This window comes from Schistocerca nitens, chromosome 6 (assembly GCF_023898315.1).
Source record: "Schistocerca nitens isolate TAMUIC-IGC-003100 chromosome 6, iqSchNite1.1, whole genome shotgun sequence".
Lineage (NCBI taxonomy): Eukaryota > Metazoa > Arthropoda > Insecta > Orthoptera > Acrididae > Schistocerca > Schistocerca nitens.
In genome coordinates this window covers 673665769-673684944 of record NC_064619.1, presented here as the reverse complement: position 1 = coordinate 673684944, position 19176 = coordinate 673665769, and positions in this window count along the sequence as shown.

Genomic DNA, 19176 nt, shown 5'->3' with positions numbered 1-19176 from the left:
TAAGGTAGCCAAATGCCTCGTCAACAGGCGAATTCCAACGGCAAACTCGAGGAGCTCCCGGAAGGAGTACTGTGAAAGTCTTAAGGTCAACAAATAATGGCGTATCGCTCAGGTGAACTGGCCAGAGTAAGCTTGTAGATGCGACTGTGGTAAAACGAGGAGCAAGTGGCAGGAGTAATTATGACTCTCTTAAGGTAGCCAAATGCCTCTTTAACAGGCGAATTCCAACGGCAAACTCGAGGAGCTCCCGGCAGGAGTACTGTGAAAGTCTTAAGGTCAACAAATAATGGCGTATCGCTTCTGGTGAACTGGCCAGAGTAAGCTTGTAGATGCGACTGTGGTAAAACGAGGAGCAAGTGGCAGGAGTAACTATGACTCTCTTAAGGTAGCCAAATGGCTCGTCAACAGGCGAATTCCAACGGCAAACTCGAGGAGCTCCCGGCAGGAGTACTGTGAAAGTCTTAAGGACAACAAATAATGGCGTATCGCTTCTGGTGAACTAGCCAGAGTAAGCTTGTAGATGCGACTGTGGTAAAGCGAGGAGCAAGTGGCAGGAGTAACTATGACTCTCTTAAGGTAGCCAAATGCCTCGTCAACAGGCGAATTCCAACGGCAAACTCGAGGAGCTCCCGGCAGGAGTACTGTGAAAGTCTTAAGATCCACAAATATTGGCGTATCGCTTCTGGTGAACTAGCCAGAGTAAGCTTGTAGATGCGACTGTGGTAAAACGAGGAGCAAGTGGCAGGAGTAGCTATGACTCTCTTAAGGTAGCCAAATGCCTCGTCAACAGGCGAATTCCAACGGCAAACTCGAGGAGCTCCCAGCAGGAGTACTGTGAAAGTCTTAAGGTCAACAAATAATGGCGTATCGCTTCTGGTGAACTAGCCAGAGTAAGCTTGTAGATGTGACTGTGGTAAAATGGGGAGCAAGTGGCAGGAGTAACTATGACTCCCTTAAGGTTGCCAAATGACTCGTCAACAGGCGAATTCCAACGGCAAACTCGAGGAGCTCCCGGAAGGAGTACTGTGAAAGTCTTAAGATCAACAAATAATGGCGTATCGCTTCTGGTGAACTAGCCAGAGTAAGCTTGTAGATGTGACTGTGGTAAAACGAGGAGCAAGTGGCAGGAGTAACTATGACTCTCTTAAGGTAGCCAAATGCCTCGTCAACAGGCGAATTCCAACGGCAAACTCGAGGAGCTCCCAGCAGGAGTACTGTGAAAGTCTTAAGGTCAAGAAATAATGGCGTATCGCTTCTGGTGAACTAGCCAGAGTAAGCTTGTAGATGTGACTGTGGTAAAATGGGGAGCAAGTGGCAGGAGTAACTATGACTCTCTTAAGGTAGCCAAATGCCTCGTCAACAGGAGAATTCCAACGGCAAACTCTAGCAGCTCCCGGCAGGAGTACTGTGAAAGTCTTAAGGACAACAAATAATGGCATATCGCTTCTGGTGAACTGGCCAGAGTAAGCTTGTAGATGCGACTGTGGTTAAACGAGGAGCAAGTGGCAGGAGTAACTATGACTCTCTTAAGGTAGCCAAATGCCTCGTCAACAGGCGAATTCCAACGGCAAACTCGAGGAGCTCCCGGCAGGAGTACTGTGAAAGTCTTAAGATCCACAAATATTGGCGTATCGCTTCTGGTGAACTAGCCAGAGTAAGCTTGTAGATGCGACTGTGGTAAAACGAGGAGCAAGTGGCAGGAGTAGCTATGACTCTCTTAAGGTAGCCAAATGCCTCGTCAACAGGCGAATTCCAACGGCAAACTCGAGGAGCTCCCAGCAGGAGTACTGTGAAAGTCTTAAGGTCAACAAATAATGGCGTATCGCTTCTGGTGAACTAGCCAGAGTAAGCTTGTAGATGTGACTGTGGTAAAATGGGGAGCAAGTGGCAGGAGTAACTATGACTCCCTTAAGGTTGCCAAATGACTCGTCAACAGGCGAATTCCAACGGCAAACTCGAGGAGCTCCCGGAAGGAGTACTGTGAAAGTCTTAAGATCAACAAATAATGGCGTATCGCTTCTGGTGAACTAGCCAGAGTAAGCTTGTAGATGTGACTGTGGTAAAACGAGGAGCAAGTGGCAGGAGTAACTATGACTCTCTTAAGGTAGCCAAATGCCTCGTCAACAGGCGAATTCCAACGGCAAACTCGAGGAGCTCCCAGCAGGAGTACTGTGAAAGTCTTAAGGTCAAGAAATAATGGCGTATCGCTTCTGGTGAACTAGCCAGAGTAAGCTTGTAGATGTGACTGTGGTAAAATGGGGAGCAAGTGGCAGGAGTAACTATGACTCTCTTAAGGTAGCCAAATGCCTCGTCAACAGGAGAATTCCAACGGCAAACTCTAGCAGCTCCCGGCAGGAGTACTGTGAAAGTCTTAAGGACAACAAATAATGGCATATCGCTTCTGGTGAACTGGCCAGAGTAAGCTTGTAGATGCGACTGTGGTTAAACGAGGAGCAAGTGGCAGGAGTAACTATGACTCTCTTAAGGTAGCCAAATGCCTCGTCAACAGGCGAATTCCATCGGCAAACTCGAGGAGCTCCCGGAAGGAGTACTGGGAAAGCCTTAAGGTCAACAAATAATGGCGTATCGCTTCTGGTGAACTAGCCAGAGTAAGCTTGTAGATGTGACTGTGGTAAAATGGGGAGCAAGTGGCAGGAGTAACTATGACTCTCTTAGGGTTGCCAAATGACTCGTCAAAAGGCGAATTACATCGGCAAACTCGAGGAGCTCCCGGAAGGAGTACTGTGAAAGTCTTAAGGTCAACAAATAATGGCGTATCGCTCTGGTGAACTGGCCAGAGTAAGCTTGTAGATGCGACTGTGGTAAAACGAGGAGCAAGTGGCAGGAGTAACTATGACTCTCTTAAGGTAGCCAAATGCCTCGTCAACAGGCGAATTCCAACGGCAAACTCGAGTAGCTCCCAGCAGGAGTACTGTGAAAGCCTTAAGGTCAACAAATAATGGCGTATCGCTTCTGGTGAACTAGCCAGAGTAAGCTTGTAGATGTGACTGTGGTAAAATGGGGAGCAAGTGGCAGGAGTAACTATGACTCTCTTAGGGTTGCCAAATGACTCGTCAAAAGGCGAATTACATCGGCAAACCCGAGGAGCTCCCGGAAGGAGTACTGTGAAAGTCTTAAGGTCAACAAATAATGGCGTATCGCTCTGGTGAACTGGCCAGAGTAAGCTTGTAGATGCGACTGTGGTAAAACGAGGAGCAAGTGGCAGGAGTAACTATGACTCTCTTAAGGTAGCCAAATGCCTCGTCAACAGGCGAATTCCAACGGCAAACTCGAGGAGCTCCCGGCAGGAGTACTGTGAAAGTCTTAAGATCAACAAATAATGGCGTATCGCTTCTGGTGAACTAGCCAGAGTAAGCTTGTAGATGCGACTGTGGTAAAACGAGGAGCAATTGGCAGGAGTAACTATGACTCTCTTAAGGTAGCCAAATGCCTCGTCAACAGGCGAATTCCAACGGCAAACTCGAGGAGCTCCCGGCAGGAGTACTGTGAAAGTCTTAAGATCAACAAATAATGGCGTATCGCTTCTGGTGAACTAGCCAGAGTAAGCTTGTAGATGCGACTGTGGTAAAACGAGGAGCAAGTGGCAGGAGTAACTATGACTCTCTTAAGGTAGCCAAATGCCTCGTCAACAGGCGAATTCCAACGGCAAACTCGAGGAGCTCCCGGCAGGAGTACTGTGAAAGTCTTAAGGTCAACAAATAATGGCGTATCGCTTCTGGTGAACTGGCCAGAGTAAGCTTGTAGATGCGACTGTGGTAAAATGGGGAGCAAGTGGCAGGAGTAACTATGACTCTCTTAGGGTTGCCAAATAACTCGTCAAAAGGCGAATTACATCGGCAAACCCGAGGAGCTCCCGGAAGGAGTACTGTGAAAGTCTTAAGGTCAACAAATAATGGCGTATCGCTCTGGTGAACTGGCCAGAGTAAGCTTGTAGATGCGACTGTGGTAAAACGAGGAGCAAGTGGCAGGAGTAACTATGACTCTCTTAAGGTAGCCAAATGCCTCGTCAACAGGCGAATTCCAACGGCAAACTCGAGGAGCTCCCGGCAGGAGTACTGTGAAAGTCTTAAGGTCAACAAATAATGGCGTATCGCTTCTGGTGAACTGGCCAGAGTAAGCTTGTAGATGCGACTGTGGTAAAATGGGGAGCAAGTGGCAGGAGTAACTATGACTCTCTTAGGGTTGCCAAATAACTCGTCAAAAGGCGAATTACATCGGCAAACCCGAGGAGCTCCCGGAAGGAGTACTGTGAAAGTCTTAAGATCAACAAATAATGGCGTATCGCTTCTGGTGAACTAGCCAGAGTAAGCTTGTAGATGCGACTGTGGTAAAACGAGGAGCAAGTGGCAGGAGTAACTATGACTCTCTTAAGGTAGCCAAATGCCTCGTCAACAGGCGAATTCCAACGGCAAACTCGAGGAGCTCCCGGAAGGAGTACTGTGAAAGTCTTAAGGTCAACAAATAATGGCGTATCGCTCAGGTGAACTGGCCAGAGTAAGCTTGTAGATGCGACTGTGGTAAAACGAGGAGCAAGTGGCAGGAGTAATTATGACTCTCTTAAGGTAGCCAAATGCCTCGTCAACAGGCGAATTCCAACGGCAAACTCGAGGAGCTCCCGGCAGGAGTACTGTGAAAGTCTTAAGGTCAACAAATAATGGCGTATCGCTTCTGGTGAACTGGCCAGAGTAAGCTTGTAGATGCGACTGTGGTAAAACGAGGAGCAAGTGGCAGGAGTAACTATGACTCTCTTAAGGTAGCCAAATGGCTCGTCAACAGGCGAATTCCAACGGCAAACTCGAGGAGCTCCCGGCAGGAGTACTGTGAAAGTCTTAAGGACAACAAATAATGGCGTATCGCTTCTGGTGAACTAGCCAGAGTAAGCTTGTAGATGCGACTGTGGTAAAGCGAGGAGCAAGTGGCAGGAGTAACTATGACTCTCTTAAGGTAGCCAAATGCCTCGTCAACAGGGGAATTCCAACGGCAAACTCGAGGAGCTCCCGGCAGGAGTACTGTGAAAGTCTTAAGATCCACAAATATTGGCGTATCGCTTCTGGTGAACTAGCCGAGTAAGCTTGTAGATGCGACTGTGGTAAAACGAGGAGCAAGTGGCAGGAGTAGCTATGACTCTCTTAAGGTAGCCAAATGCCTCGTCAACAGGCGAATTCCAACGGCAAACTCGAGGAGCTCCCAGCAGGAGTACTGTGAAAGTCTTAAGGTCAACAAATAATGGCGTATCGCTTCTGGTGAACTAGCCAGAGTAAGCTTGTAGATGTGACTGTGGTAAAATGGGGAGCAAGTGGCAGGAGTAACTATGACTCCCTTAAGGTTGCCAAATGACTCGTCAACAGGCGAATTCCAACGGCAAACTCGAGGAGCTCCCGGAAGGAGTACTGTGAAAGTCTTAAGATCAACAAATAATGGCGTATCGCTTCTGGTGAACTAGCCAGAGTAAGCTTGTAGATGTGACTGTGGTAAAACGAGGAGCAAGTGGCAGGAGTAACTATGACTCTCTTAAGGTAGCCAAATGCCTCGTCAACAGGCGAATTCCAACGGCAAACTCGAGGAGCTCCCAGCAGGAGTACTGTGAAAGTCTTAAGGTCAAGAAATAATGGCGTATCGCTTCTGGTGAACTAGCCAGAGTAAGCTTGTAGATGTGACTGTGGTAAAATGGGGAGCAAGTGGCAGGAGTAACTATGACTCTCTTAAGGTAGCCAAATGCCTCGTCAACAGGAGAATTCCAACGGCAAACTCTAGCAGCTCCCGGCAGGAGTACTGTGAAAGTCTTAAGGACAACAAATAATGGCATATCGCTTCTGGTGAACTGGCCAGAGTAAGCTTGTAGATGCGACTGTGGTTAAACGAGGAGCAAGTGGCAGGAGTAACTATGACTCTCTTAAGGTAGCCAAATGCCTCGTCAACAGGCGAATTCCAACGGCAAACTCGAGGAGCTCCCGGCAGGAGTACTGTGAAAGTCTTAAGATCCACAAATATTGGCGTATCGCTTCTGGTGAACTAGCCAGAGTAAGCTTGTAGATGCGACTGTGGTAAAACGAGGAGCAAGTGGCAGGAGTAGCTATGACTCTCTTAAGGTAGCCAAATGCCTCGTCAACAGGCGAATTCCAACGGCAAACTCGAGGAGCTCCCAGCAGGAGTACTGTGAAAGTCTTAAGGTCAACAAATAATGGCGTATCGCTTCTGGTGAACTAGCCAGAGTAAGCTTGTAGATGTGACTGTGGTAAAATGGGGAGCAAGTGGCAGGAGTAACTATGACTCCCTTAAGGTTGCCAAATGACTCGTCAACAGGCGAATTCCAACGGCAAACTCGAGGAGCTCCCGGAAGGAGTACTGTGAAAGTCTTAAGATCAACAAATAATGGCGTATCGCTTCTGGTGAACTAGCCAGAGTAAGCTTGTAGATGTGACTGTGGTAAAACGAGGAGCAAGTGGCAGGAGTAACTATGACTCTCTTAAGGTAGCCAAATGCCTCGTCAACAGGCGAATTCCAACGGCAAACTCGAGGAGCTCCCAGCAGGAGTACTGTGAAAGTCTTAAGGTCAAGAAATAATGGCGTATCGCTTCTGGTGAACTAGCCAGAGTAAGCTTGTAGATGTGACTGTGGTAAAATGGGGAGCAAGTGGCAGGAGTAACTATGACTCTCTTAAGGTAGCCAAATGCCTCGTCAACAGGAGAATTCCAACGGCAAACTCTAGCAGCTCCCGGCAGGAGTACTGTGAAAGTCTTAAGGACAACAAATAATGGCATATCGCTTCTGGTGAACTGGCCAGAGTAAGCTTGTAGATGCGACTGTGGTTAAACGAGGAGCAAGTGGCAGGAGTAACTATGACTCTCTTAAGGTAGCCAAATGCCTCGTCAACAGGCGAATTCCATCGGCAAACTCGAGGAGCTCCCGGAAGGAGTACTGGGAAAGCCTTAAGGTCAACAAATAATGGCGTATCGCTTCTGGTGAACTAGCCAGAGTAAGCTTGTAGATGTGACTGTGGTAAAATGGGGAGCAAGTGGCAGGAGTAACTATGACTCTCTTAGGGTTGCCAAATGACTCGTCAAAAGGCGAATTACATCGGCAAACTCGAGGAGCTCCCGGAAGGAGTACTGTGAAAGTCTTAAGGTCAACAAATAATGGCGTATCGCTCTGGTGAACTGGCCAGAGTAAGCTTGTAGATGCGACTGTGGTAAAACGAGGAGCAAGTGGCAGGAGTAACTATGACTCTCTTAAGGTAGCCAAATGCCTCGTCAACAGGCGAATTCCAACGGCAAACTCGAGTAGCTCCCAGCAGGAGTACTGTGAAAGCCTTAAGGTCAACAAATAATGGCGTATCGCTTCTGGTGAACTAGCCAGAGTAAGCTTGTAGATGTGACTGTGGTAAAATGGGGAGCAAGTGGCAGGAGTAACTATGACTCTCTTAGGGTTGCCAAATGACTCGTCAAAAGGCGAATTACATCGGCAAACCCGAGGAGCTCCCGGAAGGAGTACTGTGAAAGTCTTAAGGTCAACAAATAATGGCGTATCGCTCTGGTGAACTGGCCAGAGTAAGCTTGTAGATGCGACTGTGGTAAAACGAGGAGCAAGTGGCAGGAGTAACTATGACTCTCTTAAGGTAGCCAAATGCCTCGTCAACAGGCGAATTCCAACGGCAAACTCGAGGAGCTCCCGGCAGGAGTACTGTGAAAGTCTTAAGATCAACAAATAATGGCGTATCGCTTCTGGTGAACTAGCCAGAATAAGCTTGTAGATGCGACTGTGGTAAAACGAGGAGCAATTGGCAGGAGTAACTATGACTCTCTTAAGGTAGCCAAATGCCTCGTCAACAGGCGAATTCCAACGGCAAACTCGAGGAGCTCCCGGCAGGAGTACTGTGAAAGTCTTAAGATCAACAAATAATGGCGTATCGCTTCTGGTGAACTAGCCAGAGTAAGCTTGTAGATGCGACTGTGGTAAAACGAGGAGCAAGTGGCAGGAGTAACTATGACTCTCTTAAGGTAGCCAAATGCCTCGTCAACAGGCGAATTCCAACGGCAAACTCGAGGAGCTCCCGGCAGGAGTACTGTGAAAGTCTTAAGGTCAACAAATAATGGCGTATCGCTTCTGGTGAACTGGCCAGAGTAAGCTTGTAGATGCGACTGTGGTAAAATGGGGAGCAAGTGGCAGGAGTAACTATGACTCTCTTAGGGTTGCCAAATAACTCGTCAAAAGGCGAATTACATCGGCAAACTCGAGGAGCTCCCGGAAGGAGTACTGTGAAAGTCTTAAGATCAACAAATAATGGCGTATCGCTCTGGTGAACTGGCCAGAGTAAGCTTGTAGATGCGACTGTGGTAAAATGGGGAGCAAGTGGCAGGAGTAACTATGACTCTGTTAGGGTTGCCAAATAACTCGTCAAAAGGCGAATTACATCGGCAAACCCGAGGAGCTCCCGGAAGGAGTTCTGTGAATGTCTTAAGATCAACAAATAATGGCGTATCGCTTCTGGTGAACTAGCCAGAGTAAGCTTGTAGATGCGACTGTGGTAAAACGAGGAGCAAGTGGCAGGAGTAACTATGACTCTCTTAAGGTAGCCAAATGGCTCGTCAACAGGCGAATTCCAACGGCAAACTCGAGGAGCTCCCGGCAGGAGTACTGTGAAAGTCTTAAGGACAACAAATAATGGCGTATCGCTTCTGGTGAACTAGCCAGAGTAAGCTTGTAGATGCGACTGTGGTAAAGCGAGGAGCAAGTGGCAGGAGTAACTATGACTCTCTTAAGGTAGCCAAATGCCTCGTCAACAGGCGAATTCCAACGGCAAACTCGAGGAGCTTCCCACAGGAGTACTGTGAAAGTCTTAAGATCCACAAATATTGGCGTATCGCTTCTGGTGAACTAGCCAGAGTAAGCTTGTAGATGCGACTGTGGTAAAACGAGGAGCAAGTGGCAGGAGTAGCTATGACTCTCTTAAGGTAGCCAAATGCCTCGTCAACAGGCGAATTCCAACGGCAAACTCGAGGAGCTCCCAGCAGGAGTACTGTGAAAGTCTTAAGGTCAACAAATAATGGCGTATCGCTTCTGGTGAACTAGCCAGAGTAAGCTTGTAGATGTGACTGTGGTAAAATGGGGAGCAAGTGGCAGGAGTAACTATGACTCCCTTAAGGTTGCCAAATGACTCGTCAACAGGCGAATTCCAACGGCAAACTCGAGGAGCTCCCGGAAGGAGTACTGTGAAAGTCTTAAGATCAACAAATAATGGCGTATCGCTTCTGGTGAACTAGCCAGAGTAAGCTTGTAGATGTGACTGTGGTAAAACGAGGAGCAAGTGGCAGGAGTAACTATGACTCTCTTAAGGTAGCCAAATGCCTCGTCAACAGGCGAATTCCAACGGCAAACTCGAGGAGCTCCCAGCAGGAGTACTGTGAAAGTCTTAAGGTCAAGAAATAATGGCGTATCGCTTCTGGTGAACTAGCCAGAGTAAGCTTGTAGATGTGACTGTGGTAAAATGGGGAGCAAGTGGCAGGAGTAACTATGACTCTCTTAAGGTAGCCAAATGCCTCGTCAACAGGAGAATTCCAACGGCAAACTCTAGCAGCTCCCGGCAGGAGTACTGTGAAAGTCTTAAGGACAACAAATAATGGCATATCGCTTCTGGTGAACTGGCCAGAGTAAGCTTGTAGATGCGACTGTGGTTAAACGAGGAGCAAGTGGCAGGAGTAACTATGACTCTCTTAAGGTAGCCAAATGCCTCGTCAACAGGCGAATTCCAACGGCAAACTCGAGGAGCTCCCGGCAGGAGTACTGTGAAAGTCTTAAGATCCACAAATATTGGCGTATCGCTTCTGGTGAACTAGCCAGAGTAAGCTTGTAGATGCGACTGTGGTAAAACGAGGAGCAAGTGGCAGGAGTAGCTATGACTCTCTTAAGGTAGCCAAATGCCTCGTCAACAGGCGAATTCCAACGGCAAACTCGAGGAGCTCCCAGCAGGAGTACTGTGAAAGTCTTAAGGTCAACAAATAATGGCGTATCGCTTCTGGTGAACTAGCCAGAGTAAGCTTGTAGATGTGACTGTGGTAAAATGGGGAGCAAGTGGCAGGAGTAACTATGACTCCCTTAAGGTTGCCAAATGACTCGTCAACAGGCGAATTCCAACGGCAAACTCGAGGAGCTCCCGGAAGGAGTACTGTGAAAGTCTTAAGATCAACAAATAATGGCGTATCGCTTCTGGTGAACTAGCCAGAGTAAGCTTGTAGATGTGACTGTGGTAAAACGAGGAGCAAGTGGCAGGAGTAACTATGACTCTCTTAAGGTAGCCAAATGCCTCGTCAACAGGCGAATTCCAACGGCAAACTCGAGGAGCTCCCAGCAGGAGTACTGTGAAAGTCTTAAGGTCAAGAAATAATGGCGTATCGCTTCTGGTGAACTAGCCAGAGTAAGCTTGTAGATGTGACTGTGGTAAAATGGGGAGCAAGTGGCAGGAGTAACTATGACTCTCTTAAGGTAGCCAAATGCCTCGTCAACAGGAGAATTCCAACGGCAAACTCTAGCAGCTCCCGGCAGGAGTACTGTGAAAGTCTTAAGGACAACAAATAATGGCATATCGCTTCTGGTGAACTGGCCAGAGTAAGCTTGTAGATGCGACTGTGGTTAAACGAGGAGCAAGTGGCAGGAGTAACTATGACTCTCTTAAGGTAGCCAAATGCCTCGTCAACAGGCGAATTCCATCGGCAAACTCGAGGAGCTCCCGGAAGGAGTACTGGGAAAGCCTTAAGGTCAACAAATAATGGCGTATCGCTTCTGGTGAACTAGCCAGAGTAAGCTTGTAGATGTGACTGTGGTAAAATGGGGAGCAAGTGGCAGGAGTAACTATGACTCTCTTAGGGTTGCCAAATGACTCGTCAAAAGGCGAATTACATCGGCAAACTCGAGGAGCTCCCGGAAGGAGTACTGTGAAAGTCTTAAGGTCAACAAATAATGGCGTATCGCTCTGGTGAACTGGCCAGAGTAAGCTTGTAGATGCGACTGTGGTAAAACGAGGAGCAAGTGGCAGGAGTAACTATGACTCTCTTAAGGTAGCCAAATGCCTCGTCAACAGGCGAATTCCAACGGCAAACTCGAGTAGCTCCCAGCAGGAGTACTGTGAAAGCCTTAAGGTCAACAAATAATGGCGTATCGCTTCTGGTGAACTAGCCAGAGTAAGCTTGTAGATGTGACTGTGGTAAAATGGGGAGCAAGTGGCAGGAGTAACTATGACTCTCTTAGGGTTGCCAAATGACTCGTCAAAAGGCGAATTACATCGGCAAACCCGAGGAGCTCCCGGAAGGAGTACTGTGAAAGTCTTAAGGTCAACAAATAATGGCGTATCGCTCTGGTGAACTGGCCAGAGTAAGCTTGTAGATGCGACTGTGGTAAAACGAGGAGCAAGTGGCAGGAGTAACTATGACTCTCTTAAGGTAGCCAAATGCCTCGTCAACAGGCGAATTCCAACGGCAAACTCGAGGAGCTCCCGGCAGGAGTACTGTGAAAGTCTTAAGATCAACAAATAATGGCGTATCGCTTCTGGTGAACTAGCCAGAGTAAGCTTGTAGATGCGACTGTGGTAAAACGAGGAGCAATTGGCAGGAGTAACTATGACTCTCTTAAGGTAGCCAAATGCCTCGTCAACAGGCGAATTCCAACGGCAAACTCGAGGAGCTCCCGGCAGGAGTACTGTGAAAGTCTTAAGATCAACAAATAATGGCGTATCGCTTCTGGTGAACTAGCCAGAGTAAGCTTGTAGATGCGACTGTGGTAAAACGAGGAGCAAGTGGCAGGAGTAACTATGACTCTCTTAAGGTAGCCAAATGCCTCGTCAACAGGCGAATTCCAACGGCAAACTCGAGGAGCTCCCGGCAGGAGTACTGTGAAAGTCTTAAGGTCAACAAATAATGGCGTATCGCTTCTGGTGAACTGGCCAGAGTAAGCTTGTAGATGCGACTGTGGTAAAATGGGGAGCAAGTGGCAGGAGTAACTATGACTCTCTTAGGGTTGCCAAATAACTCGTCAAAAGGCGAATTACATCGGCAAACTCGAGGAGCTCCCGGAAGGAGTACTGTGAAAGTCTTAAGATCAACAAATAATGGCGTATCGCTCTGGTGAACTGGCCAGAGTAAGCTTGTAGATGCGACTGTGGTAAAATGGGGAGCAAGTGGCAGGAGTAACTATGACTCTGTTAGGGTTGCCAAATAACTCGTCAAAAGGCGAATTACATCGGCAAACCCGAGGAGCTCCCGGAAGGAGTTCTGTGAATGTCTTAAGATCAACAAATAATGGCGTATCGCTTCTGGTGAACTAGCCAGAGTAAGCTTGTAGATGCGACTGTGGTAAAACGAGGAGCAAGTGGCAGGAGTAACTATGACTCTCTTAAGGTAGCCAAATGCCTCGTCAACAGGCGAATTCCAACGGCAAACTCGAGGAGCTCCCGGCAGGAGTACTGTGAAAGTCTTAAGTTCAACAAATAATGGCGTATCGCTTCTGGTGAACTAGCCAGAGTAAGCTTGTAGATGCGACTGTGGTAAAACGAGGAGCAAGTGGCAGGAGTAACTATGACTCTCTTAAGGTAGCCAAATGCCTCGTCAACAGGCGAATTCCAACGGCAAACTCGAGGAGCTCCCGGCAGGAGTACTGTGAAAGTCTTAAGGTCAACAAATAATGGCGTATCGCTTCTGGTGAACTGGCCAGAGTAAGCTTGTAGATGCGACTGTGGTAAAATGGGGAGCAAGTGGCAGGAGTAACTATGACTCTCTTAGGGTTGCCAAATAACTCGTCAAAAGGCGAATTACATCGGCAAACTCGAGGAGCTCCCGGAAGGAGTACTGTGAAAGTCTTAAGATCAACAAATAATGGCGTATCGCTCTGGTGAACTGGCCAGAGTAAGCTTGTAGATGCGACTGTGGTAAAATGGGGAGCAAGTGGCAGGAGTAACTATGACTCTGTTAGGGTTGCCAAATAACTCGTCAAAAGGCGAATTACATCGGCAAACCCGAGGAGCTCCCGGAAGGAGTTCTGTGAATGTCTTAAGATCAACAAATAATGGCGTATCGCTTCTGGTGAACTAGCCAGAGTAAGCTTGTAGATGCGACTGTGGTAAAACGAGGAGCAAGTGGCAGGAGTAACTATGACTCTCTTAAGGTAGCCAAATGCCTCGTCAACAGGCGAATTCCAACGGCAAACTCGAGGAGCTCCCGGCAGGAGTACTGTGAAAGTCTTAAGTTCAACAAATAATGGCGTATCGCTTCTGGTGAACTAGCCAGAGTAAGCTTGTAGATGCGACTGTGGTAAAACGAGGAGCAAGTGGCAGGAGTAACTATGACTCTCTTAAGGTAGCCAAATGCCTCGTCAACAGGCGAATTCCAACGGCAAACTCGAGGAGCTCCCGGCAGGAGTACTGTGAAAGTCTTAAGGTCAACAAATAATGGCGTATCGCTTCTGGTGAACTGGCCAGAGTAAGCTTGTAGATGCGACTGTGGTAAAACGAGGAGCAAGTGGCAGGAGTAACTATGACTCTCTTAAGGTAGCCAAATGCCTCGTCAACAGGCGAATTCCAACGGCAAACTCGAGGAGCTCCCGGCAGGAGTACTGCGAAAGTCTTAAGGACAACAAATAATGGCGTATCGCTTCTGGTGAACTAGCCAGAGTAAGCTTGTAGATGTGACTGTGGTAAAATGGGGAGCAAGTGGCAGGAGTAACTATGACTCTCTTAGGGTTGCCAAATGACTCGTCAAAAGGCGAATTACATCGGCAAACCCGAGGAGCTCCCGGAAGGAGTACTGTGAAAGTCTTAAGGTCAACAAATAATGGCGTATCGCTCTGGTGAACTGGCCAGAGTAAGCTTGTAGATGCGACTGTGGTAAAACGAGGAGCAAGTGGCAGGAGTAACTATGACTCTCTTAAGGTAGCCAAATGCCTCGTCAACAGGCGAATTCCAACGGCAAACTCGAGGAGCTCCCGGCAGGAGTACTGTGAAAGTCTTAAGGTCAACAAATAATGGCGTATCGCTTCTGGTGAACTAGCCAGAGTAAGCTTGTAGATGTGACTGTGGTAAAACGAGGAGCAAGTGGCAGGAGTAACTATGACTCTCTTAAGGTAGCCAAATGCCTCGTCAACAGGCGAATTCCAACGGCAAACTCGAGGAGCTTCCAGCAGGAGTACTGTGAAAGTCTTAAGGTCAAGAAATAATGGCGTATCGCTTCTGGTGAACTAGCCAGAGTAAGCTTGTAGATGTGACTGTGGTAAAATGGGGAGCAAGTGGCAGGAGTAACTATGACTCTCTTAAGGTAGCCAAATGCCTCGTCAACAGGAGAATTCCAACGTCAAACTCTAGCAGCTCCCGGCAGGAGTACTGTGAAAGTCTTAAGGACAACAAATAATGGCATATCGCTTCTGGTGAACTGGCCAGAGTAAGCTTGTAGAAGCGACTGTGGTTAAACGAGGAGCAAGTGGCAGGAGTAACTATGACTCTCTTAAGGTAGCCAAATGCCTCGTCAACAGGCGAATTCCATCGGCAAACTCGAGGAGCTCCCGGAAGGAGTACTGGGAAAGCCTTAAGGTCAACAAATAATGGCGTATCGCTTCTGGTGAACTAGCCAGAGTAAGCTTGTAGATGTGACTGTGGTAAAATGGGGAGCAAGTGGCAGGAGTAACTATGACTCTCTTAGGGTTGCCAAATGACTCGTCAAAAGGCGAATTACATCGGCAAACTCGAGGAGCTCCCGGAAGGAGTACTGTGAAAGTCTTAAGGTCAACAAATAATGGCGTATCGCTCTGGTGAACTGGCCAGAGTAAGCTTGTAGATGCGACTGTGGTAAAACGAGGAGCAAGTGGCAGGAGTAACTATGACTCTCTTAAGGTAGCCAAATGCCTCGTCAACAGGCGAATTCAAACGGCAAACTCGAGTAGCTCCCAGCAGGAGTACTGTGAAAGCCTTAAGGTCAACAAATAATGGCGTATCGCTTCTGGTGAACTAGCCAGAGTAAGCTTGTAGATGTGACTGTGGTAAAATGGGGAGCAAGTGGCAGGAGTAACTATGACTCTCTTAGGGTTGCCAAATGACTCGTCAAAAGGCGAATTACATCGGCAAACCCGAGGAGCTCCCGGAAGGAGTACTGTGAAAGTCTTAAGGTCAACAAATAATGGCGTATCGCTCTGGTGAACTGGCCAGAGTAAGCTTGTAGATGCGACTGTGGTAAAACGAGGAGCAAGTGGCAGGAGTAACTATGACTCTCTTAAGGTAGCCAAATGCCTCGTCAACAGGCGAATTCCAACGGCAAACTCGAGGAGCTCCCGGCAGGAGTACTGTGAAAGTCTTAAGATCAACAAATAATGGCGTATCGCTTCTGGTGAACTAGCCAGAGTAAGCTTGTAGATGTGACTGTGGTAAAATGGGGAGCAAGTGGCAGGAGTAACTATGACTCTCTTAGGGTTGCCAAATGACTCGTCAAAAGGCGAATTACATCGGCAAACTCGAGGAGCTCCCGGAAGGAGTACTGGGAAAGCCTTAAGGTCAACAAATAATGGCGTATCGCTTCTGGTGAACTAGCCAGAGTAAGCTTGTAGATGTGACTGTGGTAAAATGGGGAGCAAGTGGCAGGAGTAACTATGACTCTCTTAAGGTAGCCAAATGCCTCGTCAACAGGAGAATTCCAACGGCAAACTCTAGCAGCTCCCGGCAGGAGTACTGTGAAAGTCTTAAGGACAACAAATAATGGCATATCGCTTCTGGTGAACTGGCCAGAGTAAGCTTGTAGATGCGACTGTGGTTAAACGAGGAGCAAGTGGCAGGAGTAACTATGACTCTCTTAAGGTAGCCAAATGCCTCGTCAACAGGCGAATTCCATCGGCAAACTCGAGGAGCTCCCGGAAGGAGTACTGGGAAAGCCTTAAGGTCAACAAATAATGGCGTATCGCTTCTGGTGAACTAGCCAGAGTAAGCTTGTAGATGTGACTGTGGTAAAATGGGGAGCAAGTGGCAGGAGTAACTATGACTCTCTTAGGGTTGCCAAATGACTCGTCAAAAGGCGAATTACATCGGCAAACTCGAGGAGCTCCCGGAAGGAGTACTGTGAAAGTCTTAAGGTCAACAAATAATGGCGTATCGCTCTGGTGAACTGGCCAGAGTAAGCTTGTAGATGCGACTGTGGTAAAACGAGGAGCAAGTGGCAGGAGTAACTATGACTCTCTTAAGGTAGCCAAATGCCTCGTCAACAGGCGAATTCCAACGGCAAACTCGAGTAGCTCCCAGCAGGAGTACTGTGAAAGCCTTAAGGTCAACAAATAATGGCGTATCGCTTCTGGTGAACTAGCCAGAGTAAGCTTGTAGATGTGACTGTGGTAAAATGGGGAGCAAGTGGCAGGAGTAACTATGACTCTCTTAGGGTTGCCAAATGACTCGTCAAAAGGCGAATTACATCGGCAAACCCGAGGAGCTCCCGGAAGGAGTACTGTGAAAGTCTTAAGGTCAACAAATAATGGCGTATCGCTCTGGTGAACTGGCCAGAGTAAGCTTGTAGATGCGACTGTGGTAAAACGAGGAGCAAGTGGCAGGAGTAACTATGACTCTCTTAAGGTAGCCAAATGCCTCGTCAACAGGCGAATTCCAACGGCAAACTCGAGGAGCTCCCAGCAGGAGTACTGTGAAAGTCTTAAGATCAACAAATAATGGCGTATCGCTTCTGGTGAACTAGCCAGAGTAAGCTTGTAGATGCGACTGTGGTAAAACGAGGAGCAATTGGCAGGAGTAACTATGACTCTCTTAAGGTAGCCAAATGCCTCGTCAACAGGCGAATTCCAACGGCAAACTCGAGGAGCTCCCGGCAGGAGTACTGTGAAAGTCTTAAGATCAACAAATAATGGCGTATCGCTTCTGGTGAACTAGCCAGAGTAAGCTTGTAGATGCGACTGTGGTAAAACGAGGAGCAAGTGGCAGGAGTAACTATGACTCTCTTAAGGTAGCCAAATGCCTCGTCAACAGGCGAATTCCAACGGCAAACTCGAGGAGCTCCCGGCAGGAGTACTGTGAAAGTCTTAAGGTCAACAAATAATGGCGTATCGCTTCTGGTGAACTGGCCAGAGTAAGCTTGTAGATGCGACTGTGGTAAAATGGGGAGCAAGTGGCAGGAGTAACTATGACTCTCTTAGGGTTGCCAAATAACTCGTCAAAAGGCGAATTACATCGGCAAACTCGAGGAGCTCCCGGAAGGAGTACTGTGAAAGTCTTAAGATCAACAAATAATGGCGTATCGCTCTGGTGAACTGGCCAGAGTAAGCTTGTAGATGCGACTGTGGTAAAATGGGGAGCAAGTGGCAGGAGTAACTATGACTCTGTTAGGGTTGCCAAATAACTCGTCAAAAGGCGAATTACATCGGCAAACCCGAGGAGCTCCCGGAAGGAGTTCTGTGAATGTCTTAAGATCAACAAATAATGGCGTATCGCTTCTGGTGAACTAGCCAGAGTAAGCTTGTAGATGTGACTGTGGTAAAATGGGGAGCAAGTGGCAGGAGTAACTATGACTCTCTTAGGGTTGCCAAATGACTCGTCAAAAGGCGAATTACATCGGCAAACTCGAGGAGCTCCCGGAAGGAGTACTGTGAAAGTCTTAAGGTCAACAAATAATGGCGTATCGCTCTGGTGAACTGGCCAGAGTAAGCTTGTAGATGCGACTGTGGTAAAACGAGGAGCAAGTGGCAGGAGTAACTATGACTCTCTTAAGGTAGCCAAATGCCTCGTCAACAGGCGAATTCAAACGGCAAACTCGAGTAGCTCCCAGCAGGAGTACTGTGAAAGCCTTAAGGTCAACAAATAATGGCGTATCGCTTCTGGTGAACTAGCCAGAGTAAGCTTGTAGATGTGACTGTGGTAAAATGGGGAGCAAGTGGCAGGAGTAACTATGACTCTCTTAGGGTTGCCAAATGACTCGTCAAAAGGCGAATTACATCGGCAAACCCGAGGAGCTCCCGGAAGGAGTACTGTGAAAGTCTTAAGGTCAACAAATAATGGCGTATCGCTCTGGTGAACTGGCCAGAGTAAGCTTGTAGATGCGACTGTGGTAAAACGAGGAGCAAGTGGCAGGAGTAACTATGACTCTCTTAAGGTAGCCAAATGCCTCGTCAACAGGCGAATTCCAACGGCAAACTCGAGGAGCTCCCGGCAGGAGTACTGTGAAAGTCTTAAGATCAACAAATAATGGCGTATCGCTTCTGGTGAACTAGCCAGAGTAAGCTTGTAGATGTGACTGTGGTAAAATGGGGAGCAAGTGGCAGGAGTAACTATGACTCTCTTAGGGTTGCCAAATGACTCGTCAAAAGGCGAATTACATCGGCAAACTCGAGGAGCTCCCGGAAGGAGTACTGGGAAAGCCTTAAGGTCAACAAATAATGGCGTATCGCTTCTGGTGAACTAGCCAGAGTAAGCTTGTAGATGTGACTGTGGTAAAATGGGGAGCAAGTGGCAGGAGTAACTATGACTCTCTTAAGGTAGCCAAATGCCTCGTCAACAGGAGAATTCCAACGGCAAACTCTAGCAGCTCCCGGCAGGAGTACTGTGAAAGTCTTAAGGACAACAAATAATGGCATATCGCTTCTGGTGAACTGGCCAGAGTAAGCTTGTAGATGCGACTGTGGTTAAACGAGGAGCAAGTGGCAGGAGTAACTATGACTCTCTTAAGGTAGCCAAATGCCTCGTCAACAGGCGAATTCCATCGGCAAACTCGAGGAGCTCCCGGAAGGAGTACTGGGAAAGCCTTAAGGTCAACAAATAATGGCGTATCGCTTCTGGTGAACTAGCCAGAGTAAGCTTGTAGATGTGACTGTGGTAAAATGGGGAGCAAGTGGCAGGAGTAACTATGACTCTCTTAGGGTTGCCAAATGACTCGTCAAAAGGCGAATTACATCGGCAAACTCGAGGAGCTCCCGGAAGGAGTACTGTGAAAGTCTTAAGGTCAACAAATAATGGCGTATCGCTCTGGTGAACTGGCCAGAGTAAGCTTGTAGATGCGACTGTGGTAAAACGAGGAGCAAGTGGCAGGAGTAACTATGACTCTCTTAAGGTAGCCAAATGCCTCGTCAACAGGCGAATTCCAACGGCAAACTCGAGTAGCTCCCAGCAGGAGTACTGTGAAAGCCTTAAGGTCAACAAATAAT